The following is a 14,927-nucleotide window of genomic DNA, read 5'->3' as shown; positions in this document are numbered from 1 at the left end:
AACTTTCTTTCACCAACCAAGCTTTCTGATTCTGCTGCAAGCAGAGGTGGCATAAACCGTAGCGCAGACCAAAAGACACACATTCTTAAACAACACAACACTCGCCATGCGGTGTGTGTTCGCCCACAAATTCCCTTCAGTGTCTCTTTTGCTAAACACGCTCTTTTGTGTTTTATGCGCACCAAGAAAAGGCAGCCGCAAACGCAGAGTGATAAATTTGCTGCGTGCTTTACCACACCAAGAGCCGCACTCTGCGCGGCTGGATTGTACACCCTGCGCTGGGTCAGTTGAAGTGGTGTGATTGAAAAAAACATTTTTACTGTTGCGGTGCCTGATCCGTACTAACTTAACATAGACCATATTAGTTGTTCAGTGCAGCGTGTATTTTCACTTTTAAAAGGGCAAAAAATTTGTAAATACAAAACAATTTTTTTGCGCAATTCCGCACGGAGTGTGGCAAAGGGCAGCACCAAGTGCTGTTTGTCACTCACTGGGCGATTTTCACCGAGTGCTGTCGTTCGCTCCCACTCCGCTTTCGCTCGTACGCTGTGTGCATATTAGCTGTAGAGGTGTGTTGCCGAATCGCTCTGTGCGACAAGGCATAATATTGGAACATTGGGCGCATAGTGTGAGCGAATGACAGCCCTGGCTGCAAGTCACAGGCAACTATTGTGCTTAATCTTTAAGTTCCGGACGTCGAAAATTGGGGTGCTTGCAGTCAGACTTTTGGCTTGATTCCATTTTAATTTACCTTGTTTTAAAAGAATTAGATGGAGGCAACAATCAATTAAACAATATTTTAGTGAAATTTGGTACCGCTTATGACGGAGATATTCCGATTTTTGAATTGCAGTGGGATTATTTTTTCCCTCAAAGTACTAGATAAGATAAAAATAGAAACACAATTTTTCGGGTTTTCGGGGATCAAAATTGGTCGTTTTACTCCGTAATGTCCAAGTAACTACCCTAATTTTGGAGGTAGGGGACGTAAAACTCAACGATACAGTTTTTACCATTCATTGGATGCATGCAGCATGCAGGATGTCACTGAACTGTTCAAAACTTGAAATTTTCTAAACGGTGTGCATCTTTAATATACAAAGGAGAGGTCTGATATTCATGACTAAAAGGTTGACCAAGAAACGTGAATAGCTTCAGAGATTTGTTTTCTTAAAACATGTCGATAGCACAGCATAAGTGTTCCAAGTAATAAAGTGGCAGGGACCTAAACTGCCATTTTCACACTATGGCTAGATTACGATACTATGTCGTGGTTACCGAGTTCTGAACTAGTAAGTGACACGGATTTCGATTATTAAAAAAGCAAGGTAACTAACCGAGTGACACGGAGGTTCAAAACAAAATTCAAATGAGGGTCAAGTTATACGTTTGTGGCTCTCTAATGTGATCCTGTGGCACTCCACTATTATCAAACTGCTTCATCTCTACCAGGATGCTTACTTTATGTGCTTGGGTCGAAAAATTTTGAAGTTTGAAAGGGTTGAACTAAAATTTAAGTACTGTACAAAATATTTGTAATAAAATTTAAATAATATGGAAAAATAAACGCTGGTTTCTTCTCTTTTGTTTGGTTATTGAAGGTTTAATGTTATTATTTTTTTCTTGCCCCCCCCTTCAACAATATTTTGAGACCAGGACATAAACTTTTTTTCAAATTTGTATAAGCCTAATGCGGATTCAAAGAAGAACGTTCCCAAACTTGAAAACGAACTCTACTGCATATATTCCTACAAGATCTTTAAAGTAGTGGTCAACCACAAAACCGTGCAAAAATTCATTACATAAATTTCAGGTGAAAAACGCATCAATAATTACACCTTATTCTCTATCGCTTGTCCATACTATTCCAGCTAGAACTGTAAGCAAAAAGCGGCGAAAGCCTGTCACTTCTATACTGTGACACTTTTTTCGACTGGTCACAGTGAAATATGAATGTTTGCTTATTATCATGTACGTATTCCAGCTAGTTTCAACACATCGAGAGATAGGCTCTCTCGATACAGAAACAATACGAAGCGACGGTATTGGCTGAGATTATGACATGGCACTGCACATTGGCAAATGTATAGAAAAAATGTAACCGTTTCGGTCCCTGATGCCAAGATTGATAAAAAACGGTCAAGCTGTTTCGGAGTGATGCCCCCCCCCCCCATTATTAGCTCCCTCTCTTTGTCAACCCCTGGTGCTGATTCCCTGATGTCAAAGAATATGTGTGCTAACTTTGACAAAGAACGGTCAAGGCGTTTCGGAGTTTTGGTTGATACACACTGGACAGCAGGCTTGCCATTTCCTCATTCATTGTGCAAAAAGTGCAACTTTTTTCATTCAACACAATGAGCAGAACTGCTGCCACAAATGAGAAATACATCCACGCAATGAGAAACAGACCAAAAATAAAGAGAAATATAAAGAAACTTTAGATTCTCATTGTGCGAAAAATGAGAAACTTTCGAAATCGCTCGTACTGCAGCAAGCAACGGTACGGGAATTGTTGCCATATCTATCATCCACCATCGTCATATGCAACATTTTTTGCACTGTTGCCGCTGCGAAAAGTCAAGTTTTTTTTGTGCCATATCATGGGCAGCCAAAACGTGTATTAACACTTTGTTGCTCAGTTTATTCCTCAATGAGAAGAACAATGAGCAGGTTGCTGAGCAATCGCGATTAGTAAAAAAGAGAAAAGTTCAAACAAAACGGAGTAACATAAATCGCGACTGAGTAAAGTGTGAAATTTTCTCTTCTCTTTTTTTATTCTGAGGAGGAATCATCCCTGCTGGACAGTGTCAATTTTTGTGTTGTAGTGGTGTCGTTGCATGTTCAATGCAGGTTGATGACTTGCGGTTTTGACGTAGGACTACGTCTTACAGCAAGTTTTGAGATAGGGTGTCATTCCAAAAAATCGAAAAATGCGAGCGTCACGAAAAATGAAAGGTTTTGAGCGCTAATAGCTCAGCGGTTTTCCGATCGATTTTCAATATTCTTACACCAATCGATCGGAAAATCTTCTAAGAATTAACCCAATGGATTCTTGACGTTGAACTATTGAAAAACTGAAAATAATGAACCTATGTTTTACCAGAATTCTCGCTTCATGATTGGTTGGAAGACTCTTTACGATGATCTAAACCTATACCAATTTGATATCTGTGCTTGGGAAGTAAGTCAAAACAAGTGACAAAGTTTACTCATTTCAACAAGATTTCTTAACACCGCGGATTAACCTAGACCATTTTAATGTCCTTGCTTGGGAAGTACGCCAGAGAAAGTGATAAAGCCCCCTCGTGCCAACAGATTTCTTACGAACGCGATTCAACCTAGTCCAACTTGATGTCTGTGTTAGGGAAGTGTGCAAGAAAAAATGACACAAGTTCGTTGTCCCAACAGATCGCAAATTCTTTACTGCGAGACGATTAAACCTAGGCGAATTTGATATCTGTGTTGGAAAAATGTGCTAGAGCTGTAGTGTTCGATTATAATATGACTCTGTATGAATACGCATGCTTGCCGTTTCATTAGAAGTGTAGTGAAAAGATGTGCTGTTGATAAAATAGGATTAAATTGGTAAAATCCCTTCAACGTGGGAAACCATGGAAAATAAAAACAATCTTTATTTTCTTGATTTTGTTAAATTGTTCTCAAATGCACAACCTTTTGAGAATTGAACGTATGCAATGTTACTACTTTAATAAATGTTACATACAACGTATGTAGCATGTAGGGGAATGTCCCCGGTTATGAAACAGGTTTTGTTTTTTGGCCATAGCTTTTGATCGGATCATCCAATTTTAAATTTTTTAAAAGCATTGGAAAGTTAAAACGTATACCTATCTTTTTGCCGAAGGAAGTATATGGTTTTTGTTTAAAACACAAAAGTTATAGCAAAATTTTAAAACATGGTTTTTTGTGGCTAAAAGAATAGTGTCCCCGGTTGTGACCTAGGGAAATCTTTAGAAAAGACAAGAAAATATAGAAATATCAAAGGAAAATCAAAAATTATTTATTCATGGAAAATACTAAAAATACAAAATCATTAATCAATTTCTTCTATTAATCATCTAAATCTGAATCGCAATGAATGCATGTAAAAAAGCAAGTAATCATATTGGCGCATTTCAAATGCACTGGCCTGTTACATGTGTTACAAGGATTTGAGTTTTTGCTAAACCTAAATAAATCCTGCTGTCATAAAAACTCATAATGCCCCAATTGAAGTAATGTACGATCATTAAAGTATAAAATAATTGATTTTCTAGATGTTTCACAACCGGGGAACTGAACTGTTTCATAACCGGGCGGCGGCCATATTGCAAAAAAATTATATAACAATTTTTGAGCCAATTATTTCACCTAAAATTTGTCTATGTGATGAAATAGAGGTCCAAAACTTAGCTAATATGCGTTTGCCTGAGCTTTTTTCTTCCAGTTGGTACACAAAATAATCAATTGCAAAAACATGCGAAAAAACTTTTTTGGGTGTTTTTTCAAACATTTTCCTACAAAACATTGTAAATGTTGAAGTTTGACCGTTGTTTGCTCAAAAGTTATATTACTATGAGACTAGATATTGGTAGCAACTTGACAGCACTAGGACAATAAATATGTTAAAAATTACGGGTGTTTCACAACCGGGACCGTTTCACAACAGGGGACAATCCCCTATATATGTTGCATATAGCATGTATACATGAAGAATCGAATGATTACAAGCATGAATACATGCTACTATCATTACAAAGAGACTTACGTAGTCCTGCGTCACTTATATATGCGGTCGTGTCCTGTACACAGCCCCTCTGATTTTTTTCGGAGATCTAGAGCTAGACTGCCTTAGAAGTAAAAAGAGTGCCTAGAGTTGAGCTTGGAGTTGAGTTTGATTTTAACTAGAGCTAGAGTACCTAGAAGTAAAAAGGTGAATTCATCTAGAACTAGAGTGCCTAAAAGTCGAACGTGAATTCGTCTAGTGCTAGAGTGTCTAGATTCCAGTTATCGTAATTTGGTGGTAAGGTGTCTGAATATACGATAAGTGCTTTAGTTCCCAATTATGTTGGTGCTAAAGTGCCCAAGTATTGAAATCTTCTGGTGCTAGAGTGCCTAGAACGTATTTCAAGTTATTATTGCCACACTGTATTAGGCGCCTAAAGTCAAATAAAATCGTAATTTGGTGGGAGAAGAGCCTGAATAACGAAAAGAGCTAAAGTGTTTAAGAATGACGTAGTATTTGGTGCTAGAGTGCACACGTGCTGTAATCTTTTGGTGCTAGAGTGCTCGAGTATGGAAATCTTCTGGTGCTAGGGTACCTGAACATATTTTAAATTAGTTGCAGACTATATAACTGGTGCTTCAGTGTATAGAGTCAAGTTATCGTAATTTAGTGATAAAGTACTTAAGTATGTGATAAGAGCCAAAGTTCCTGAGAGCTAACGCTAGAGTGTCTAGGGATATGCTTATGCGTCATTCAATATTACAGTTATATTTAGAGCCATTTATGAAGTATTTGGTGCTGGAAGGCCAAAAACTAAGAATCAAAACTAAGCATGCTAAAATGTGCACTTAGGTGAATCGTAGCCAGAACGTTTTGAAGTGAGTGTGTCAGAAGGAAAGGGGTGTAAGTGACAAAAAGTAAATTTCGAGAAAATCAGCTCCAAAGTTAACATCATCTAGAAAATTCGTCAGGTCATATAATACAAAACTAATGACGCACTATGGTTGTGTTAACATTTCTTTATTAAATTCTATTGAAATCTTGGAAAAGCTCTTTGATTTTCGGGATTTATAAGACATTTTTGGAAATGTTATTAGCACTTACACCCCTTTCCTTCTAAGTTATGCACTTGTACCCCTTTCATTCCAAGCGATTATAAGGAATTACTACTTAGAGTGAAAATATATATATATATTTTGCATATCTTGGAATCATATTACAATCATCTTTATTGAAAGGTAGGTTAGCTGGCAGGCAGTGGTAGTTCAGGATTTTCTCGCTACGTGGCGCTAGTGCATATGTAATATTCTTGTATAGTCTGTATCTTACGCTACTAACTATTTAGAAAGTTGCAGTCTTCGGGAAGGTTGTTCAAATGGCCGTCATCTCGGAGATGGCACTGAAAATAGTTCAGAATTTTCTCATCGGTCGGCGCTAGCGTATAAGCGTATACGCCATATATCATGATATGAGTAACCAAAAATATTACTTTCTTCGGGAAAATTGTTTAAGTAATAGCAGCCTTGCAGATAGTATAGACAATAGTATAGAATTATCTCACTACGTGGCGCCAGCCTACATGTAATATACTTGTGTAGGCTGTGTCTTGCGCTGCTGACTCTCTAGAAAGTTGCCGTCTACGGATATGTTGTTCAGGTGACATTTTTAAAATGATTTAGAAAATAGTTCATTGCTAATTTATATCATCTTTTTGTAGTTGCCTAAGTCATAATCTTAGTAATCCCCCTTCAGTGGCCCCACATCGGAAGGACAAAAACTTCATAAAATATTTGTAATGGCCTAACTTCAGAACGGCTGGACCCTAGAAAAAGTTTATATGACATAACTTGTTCAACATTATGCGTAGAAATTGATTTTGTTTAAGTTCTACAAAAAATGTAAAATTTGGATATTTTTGAAAAATTTGTCAGATTAAAAAAAAGCTGAAAGAGTGTACATCTTCGTCAGATTTTAGAACATGTTTTAAGCTATCTTTAATAAAAATGACATAAATCTGAGGGGACATATTTTGAGATAATTCACGGTTTATGATTTTTATTTTGATTTTGCAAATTTTTTTTATTGTATTTTTTTCCGAAAATACAGTCTGGCCATTTTTTTAATCCACGCAAGAAAGGCAGAGATTTGTCACATTGGCAGATTCAAAGTACTGATATGGAAATGCTCATAAATCATGAGCCTACCGATGCTCTGGTTCGTTGCTTTCTTCCGATGCTCAATTCGAATTTGGGTTCGGCCAGGCGTGGATAGCTCTTATCGTGCTCAGCCGTCAATGGTAACGGCCAACTCATATTTTGATTACCGGAAGGAGGATCTAGCGTACGACAAAGCCGCGGTCTGCTCCACTTCTACACAATGCGGTGATGACAGTAAAGTATCTGAATATTCCAACTCATGGATAGTGCAAGGTATGAAGCTTGACTGGGGCAGTGCATTTCTAAAACAATAACGGAACACTCCCTCCACAATTCACTTTTGTGTTTCAAGTTAAATAATTCAGTTAAACAAACAGTTTGAAGGTGTAAAGCATTTTTGCAACAAAATATACCATACTAACTAGCTTTTCACACATAAAACAGCCTTTATATCCCGACATTGATGCTTTTTTAATGAACGTAAAATGTTGTTATCGGGAATCTATCAAAATGTCTGTCGTTTTTTTGTCTCAGCATAAGCAGTACGTCCCTCATTCATAAGGTTTCTATGTGACATAATCACCAATCATCGAGCAAAAAATGACTCGTACACAAAGATCAAGCTAAATTCTTTACGATTTAGTGAAATGTTGGTGGTTGCTAATATTTTTCCTGTAAAAATAAGCAATTTTCAAAGTGATCCATAATAGGGACCAAAACAAGGTAATTTTTCACAATTACGGATCACTTTGATTCAAATGTGGTTTTTACAAATTCAAACAGTTTATCACCCATTACCAACATTTTTTAAGCAGAAACGAACGCTGTACAGAGCTGAGTCTTTGGAAAATACTGTTTCTGAAGGACAGGACAGGTCAGGAAAGCTACGTAAGGCGGTAAAACGCTATGGTGGTTCATATGCAACGGTTAATCACAAAAATTAAGCGAATGTTAGCTGTCATGCAACAATCTAAAAAGTTATTTTTTTCCGGACAGTTGTAGGTAATTATAGTTTGACAATTGTAACTATAGTTTGATACAGGTACATAGTTACTTCAGGATTTTTGATAACATGCTGGAAAAGGGCAAACGCCGATTGAATTTAAGGTTTAAACACGCGCCATTCATTTGACGGATTTCGGAAGTAGTTTTTGTTTTCAAAATAATAGTTATTTTCATCAAACTATTCTTATTTCATTTTTTCTGCCTATCACAACACATTGAATATATTTTCGTCACCATAACATTTATTTTGAGCACAAAAGCAGCTTTTGAAATTTCAAAACTCAATGCCGCGCATTTGAATGAAAAAAAAGGAAGAGAAAATACGCTCGAGCATTATCAAAACGTAGATTACGAAAGAACAAAAGCTATTTTAAACTCACTGAAAAAAACTAGTATTACTTTGTAAAGATCTAGAGCTACATATTTCGTTTCATTGCACCTTCCACATACATTAAGATGTGTTTCCTTAATCCGAAAATCTATTTTTCGCCTTGTATTTATCATTTTCAACGATTTTTAAGACTGCTCAGAAAAAATTAATATTTTGGAAAAATTATTCGATCCAATCCCTAACCAATTAACCTTTCCGAGAGTCCACTGTACTATACCTACATCGTTAGTAACAATTTGGAAAAAGAAAACTTCATCCTATACTAGTCTTTTCGGAACCAACGCAGCTGGTGAGCCTATGATTTCCAGGACAAAAAATCAGTCGTGAAATCGTGGAAAGCATTCCTAAAGGCTGGTCGGCAGGTGTCTCCAAAGAAAAACAGCAGACATTTGAAGACAGACCAAAAGCCAAAGAAGACCTTTCATACGATTTGAAACATGTTATTTTTATGTTATTACCTGTATAAAGTATTTGTATAAAGTTCATTAAGTGAATTCGCTGTAAAAAGTGTATTTTTATTTTGATCCATAATATGATGAAAATAGTTTCATAATTGTGACCGGTCCCCAAAGTGATCCATAATTGTGTATTTGATGAGTCATAATATAAACTTGATTTCCGTGGAATACTTACACTAAATGGGTTTAATAACTGAATTAACTGAAAGATTACATATTTCTGTAACTAAAAATATTTATGAACTCCTTTTAAACAATAGTATGCACTAGAATTGATTGTTTTAAACTCATACTTCTGCTTAAATGGTCCATAATTGTGGGGAACTGTATCTAATCCAAACGTCAGCTTAGTGTGGTCAAAAACCATACACTAAGCATAAGGACAAAAGTTGGATTGATTTTGAAGTACAGTACATATTAAAACAACGAAAGTTAGGCATCAACTTTTTGCACATAAATACCAAAGAGGTTACCACTACGATAATAAATGGTTTGTGGCTGCCAAGCGTTCATAGCGACCTGGGTTTTTCATTCGATGTCGGTTCTTCGTATTATTGTGAATCAATATTGACAAAGCCTAGAATTGTTCTTCCATCTGAGGAACGTGAGATGGATTTAAACAGTCGTTAAATAGATTATATTTTAACCCTCTTGATGTGCGCGGCCGCTGATCTAACTACGGTGCAGTACGAGAGAAACCAAAGGTGCAAAACTAATCAATGTTAAAACATGGAATTTCTGAAGGATACCAAAATCAGCATTCAAGACTGCATGAAGGAAGCACTAGAATCTTAAAGACATACTGCAGTAATACCGGTTACAGTTTGGAATTTTTCAAGATAATTTTTAGGGCTGGATCTCGTTCAGTTGAAGTGGAGTTTTTTGTTATAACGAGTGGTCTATTTAGCTTATTGGGCGATACAGCTTCAGTTAGGTGAATCAAGGGATGAATGAGAGATACAAATACACCGCTATCCAAAAGTGGCTGACATGCATGATAAACGGATAACATACCCGGTCCCGCATTCCATGCCTTCCATGGAACCTTCTATGATTAAGGAGCTAGATGAATTCTTAATGAGGGATATCACTGAAGTATAGCGAGGAATTACCACGCGGGATTTACTACTAGTGATACTACAAAACAATCAGTGGCAATATTCGAGAAACCAGATCAAAAAGGGCTCGAAGTTTGCACGACTGAAAGATTTCTTGCCGCACTGAACTATTCATTTAATCGATGGTAGGGATATAGGGTATCATGTATTACTACATATAGGAACATGAGTTTATTATGTTGTACTTCTGTATATTTCGAGATTAGCGTGCATAGCAGTATACGAGAGTCGTTCAAGGAAGGGTTTTGTTTGCATCAGTGACATACGGATGTATTTCGTAAGTGTACTAAAGTCTCTTGTAGGAAATATAATATACCTTGTACCGTACGATAGAATACATTGCATGGGAAGCAATGTACCTTGTGTATCTTGTATACTTTGGACAGGCGCCAGGAGAATCGGCAGTTTACGAATAGACGCGAGAGTAAACAACACGACACAATTCAGCAAAATTGTAGATTATATTCAGCTTTACAAATGCTTCATACATGTTATTTACAGATTTTGCTTCTGTGTGGCACTGCAGTTGAATGTGCGTAAGTGAGCGTACCTGAGTACAGTAACCCTTGTGTGGAAGAGAAAAAAATAGTCTCTAGATAAAATATTTCAGTCCAGTAATATTTTTCTTGTATTTATTAGGTAAAAAATTACAAAATATTAAAAAAAACATCTCAAGGTTTTTATCACGAATTTGTAATAATAATTTTTCCATCTAATTTCTGAATTTTCCATATTAATTTGCAAAAAATCTGTACGTGATGGCGAAAAATGGAAATCAGGGGTGACATTGCGATTCTCGTTTCGAGTGATTTTGATTCGTTTGCCCAAGATGTTTCCAGTAAAGCGTATAAATGCGTAGTAATCAGAGATTACTTGTGTAATCATCATCATCATTAGGTAATCAATGGTAATCCTAATCAGTAGAGTAATCAATGATAATCTTAAGTAATCATTGGTAATCATGATTAATTTATAGTAATCACAAGAGATTGACTACTGGTAATCAGAGGTAATCAGTAAAGTAATCAAAAGTAACTTTTTTCAAAGGTGCGTAGTAATCATTGCTGTTGGAAACCCCTTGGTTTCGCCCATTTGTTTAACGTGGTCGAAACGAACCAAAATCACTCGAAACGAGAATCGCAGTGTCACCCCAGTCTTGGATTCAGCACCTCAAAAAAACATATAAGGCCATTACAAATATTTTATAAAGTTTTTGTCCTTCCGGTTTTGGACGAAAAAAAAAACAGAGTTTTTTTTAATCGAGCTGTTCAATATTTTCACGTAATTATTTGTAAATCTAATATTAGAACCACCATACATCAGCAATCAATTGCATTGATAACGGCGAGAGTCATGGAACTCCTTTTTGTCGTCACTGATATCAGTAGTGTAGTAAAAGATCGTTTTGCGAGAGAGAATCCAATTCGATTAAGATCGAGATCTCATTATATCATATAGTTAGTTCCAATAAATCGTTCAACGAATCCAATCGTATTTCTGTGTCATCGAAATAAAGTGTCGTTACTAAAGTTTCGCGGTTTTTACTGATCCCGAAATTACCAGCGACCGCAGGTCGAAGAAGTTATTTTATACACAAGCAAAAAAATGCGGTTTAACCAAGGGATCGGACACTCAGCACATAGTGCCCCGGCACTGCAGAGATATCAAACGGCACACCTCTAAAGCCTTATAAAAATAACATTTATAGGGCTTTACACACCTCCGGTTCAATTTTACATATGAAATGGGAGCACTGTCAGTTGTCAAAATCATCTCGCACGGTTGCCAGATCTATCAGATTTTAACGAATTTAACAAATCTTGCAGTTCGGCACTTTCGGTACAGCATCGGCACAGTTCGGTTCGTTTCAAGTCGCCTAACATAAAAACGGCTGTGCCGAGTGACCAGCCCCTTGGGTTTAACCCTTTTTACTTAAAGTTTAAAGTGAAAACCAAAACAATTCTTGCTTTTAATATATACTACCTGAGTGCCCAATCTTACTCGGGGAGCCTTTGTCTCACGGCCGCTTGTACATCGGTTATTGTAACCGAAATGTTTATAATGCAAAAATACAACGGTTGTTCCTCTTTCGGACGTTCCTCCTCATTTGTCAGTTCCCCCTCTTTTGTCTACCCGGTCACCTGCACATCTGTTTTTTACGGAAATCCCTATAAAACCCTATAAAGAAAGAAAAACAAAGCCATTTTTCCTATTTGCATATTCCGCTTTTAAAAATGTCCACCCCACCCATAGGAAATGAATAGTTTTGTTATTGTACTTTTCTAAACACAGCCTTTTATTTATTTATTAGTTTAGTATTACATGCTATCCTAATAAAAAAAAGTAAAAGGTGCAGCAGTGTTTCTTCCATGGATACAACAAACCTGTCATTCCTTTCATCTCACTTCAAGACAAAACTTGTTTGTAAACAATGTTTCAGTGTCACCACCAGGAGCGAGTATGCACAAATTATCGAAGTTTGCGAAGTTGTTTGGCTGTGCGCTGTGCCCACTCTGGAGCATGCCACATAAAGTTTACCATGAGAAAAACATGGTATTCTCAGATGAACTCCAGCCTGTTTGAATGATTTCCTCTGTAACTCATAGTCTGTTGGCCGACAATTAGCACACTTAGATCGAAAACTTTTTATACAGGTCACTTAGATTCAGTGCATAATTACACTTGACAAATCTACAGCTGCAAGCATTGCAGTTTAGTGTTTCGTATTCTTATTTTTTCTATGGTACGGATAAATTGTTGCAGTCGTATTGGCGTTACTCCCCCCTTCTCGTCAGCAAACTCCGGCCATCAGCTCCTCCTTTTGTCCTACCGTCAGTTATGCGAGAACCAACATTTCGGTCCCCCTGTTAACCCCTTCTTATGTCAAGGAACATGTGTGCCAAGTTTGATGAAGAACGGTCAAGGCGTTTCGGAATTATGGCCTCCCCCCTATTAGGGACCCTTCCCCACCTATTAGGGAACCCCCCCTTTTTGTTGACACCCAGTGCTGATTCTCTTATGTCAAGGAACATGTGTGCCAAGTTTGATGAAGAACGGTCAAGGCGTTTCGGAGTTATGACCTCCCCCACCTATTAGGGAACCTACCCCTTCATTTTGTTGACCCCCCAGTGCTGAGTTTCCTATGTCAAGGAACATGTGTGCCAAGTTTGATGAAAAACAGTCAAGGCATCCCGGAGTGAAGGGCTTCCCTTCTGTTATGAACCCCCCCTCTTTTGTCAACCCCCCAATACTGATTCTCTTATATCAAGGAACATGTGTGCCAAATTTGGTGGAGATCGGTCAAGGTGTTCTGGAGTTATGGTGGAACATACAAACATACTCACGCTCACTTTTATATATATAGATACCTATTCTGCGGGCCGGTATACCAACCAGACATTTTATAAAAGTTGCTTTTAGCATTGTTAATTGTTTTTTGATGATTGAGTAAAATTTGAACCTTTCAAAACTGCTATAACTGGTATTCTTGCATTTTCGGAAGTTATATAAATGGTATATCGAAAATAAATTAAATTTACAAGAATTAAATGATTTCTCGCTATATTAAAAAAAAAAAATGCTGCTACAATGCGCTAAAACATTTCATAGTATCACTTGTTTTCGACCAAGTTACAAATATGCTGTATCCATTTCAATAATAGTTTGGATATAATTTTGCAGTTATTTTGTATTTCAAGTGGATGAAATAGGGCAATTTTTTGCGTTGTAACGTCACGATAAAGATGTACATTTTCGGTTTCGTAGTTAAGTACAAATTCGAACAATCTAATAATCCGTATTTTCTTTGTACTCAAAAATACCTTCAAAACGGTGACTAAAGAATAAAGATTAGTTAAGTAGAACCTAAGGTACAACTGAACGAAGCTCGTGTTGTAACGTCACGGCGCATAGCGGGACGGATTCAAAAAAAGTGAGACATAAGTGTAGCTTTTCATTTAAAAAGCACTTTCAAGTGGTAAAAAAATATTCGAACATTTCGGTATTCCTCAGCAAATACAAAAAATATTTAGTCTATTTTAAGTCAGAAATGACTCCCATCAACAGAAAATTTTAAGAAACTTTGTTAAATACTGAAGATTTTTATTTCTTACATGAAAAAAGTTACCGAGCCAAACTCTTAGGGACACCCTTAAAAACAGGTTTTTCGATCTAGCTCTTTAATAACGCTTCGTACGCCTTTCAGATGTTCTAAGAATTGGTAATCTGAACTCCGCCAGTGACGGACCTTCGCTGATGAACCGCCACGGGTGGCTCCCTAAAAAGATTGAACAAGTGATGGGGAAATTGGATCGGGACCCGAGCTGTCTGTCACAAGCCAGGATAAAGGAGGAGTGTTGAGATTTGTCGCTCGGCGTGCAGCTCCGGATGGCTCCATGGTAAGTTTATGGTGGATCCATCCGGAACTGCACATCGAGTCTCTTCCGCGGCAAATCTTGTAAAAAATCTTTTGCTCTCAATGTAGCAAGTAGTCAAGCAGCATGCTACATTCTGGGCAAAGTGCGGAGGAGGACCCCAATCCTCGGTGTAACGCGACCCGTGCCTAGGGATGAATGCTTGGGGGGGTCTAATAAAGTTTCCCAAGGTCGAACAGAGCCTGCATGGTACCAGAGCACCCTGTGCAGTATATTGCTCCCTCTGTTCCAAGCTGGTAAAGAACCGTTGATTTTCTCCCCAGCAGAGTACAACCATCGCACAGTGGCGCTCCTCCATACAAAGCTTGGCCAAAAGTCAAAAGTTACTTCAAATCGGCTGAATATAACATCTTTAACAAATTTTGGATCGCTGATTTCAAATTTGGGATCAGAAATCGAAAAAACTAATTGCTCATTAGGGTGGTTCACAAAATTAAAAAAAAATAGTTTCGTTTTTTTACTTGTTTCATTATGGTTTTTGTTCTTGAGATGGCAAATTTTGTATTTGCCGTTGAAAGCATAAAAAACTTATCATAATGCATTAGGGTGGTTCACAAACCACGAAAAAAATTATTACAAAAAAAAACTTGAGTAAATTGCGATATCCACTAAGCTTGTTCAAACTATAGAATTAGCTCTT

Source organism: Sabethes cyaneus, chromosome 1 (assembly GCF_943734655.1).
Source record: "Sabethes cyaneus chromosome 1, idSabCyanKW18_F2, whole genome shotgun sequence".
Classification (NCBI taxonomy): domain Eukaryota; kingdom Metazoa; phylum Arthropoda; class Insecta; order Diptera; family Culicidae; genus Sabethes; species Sabethes cyaneus.
The sequence above is the reverse complement of the archived record's forward strand: the minus strand, read 5'-3'. Positions refer to the sequence as shown.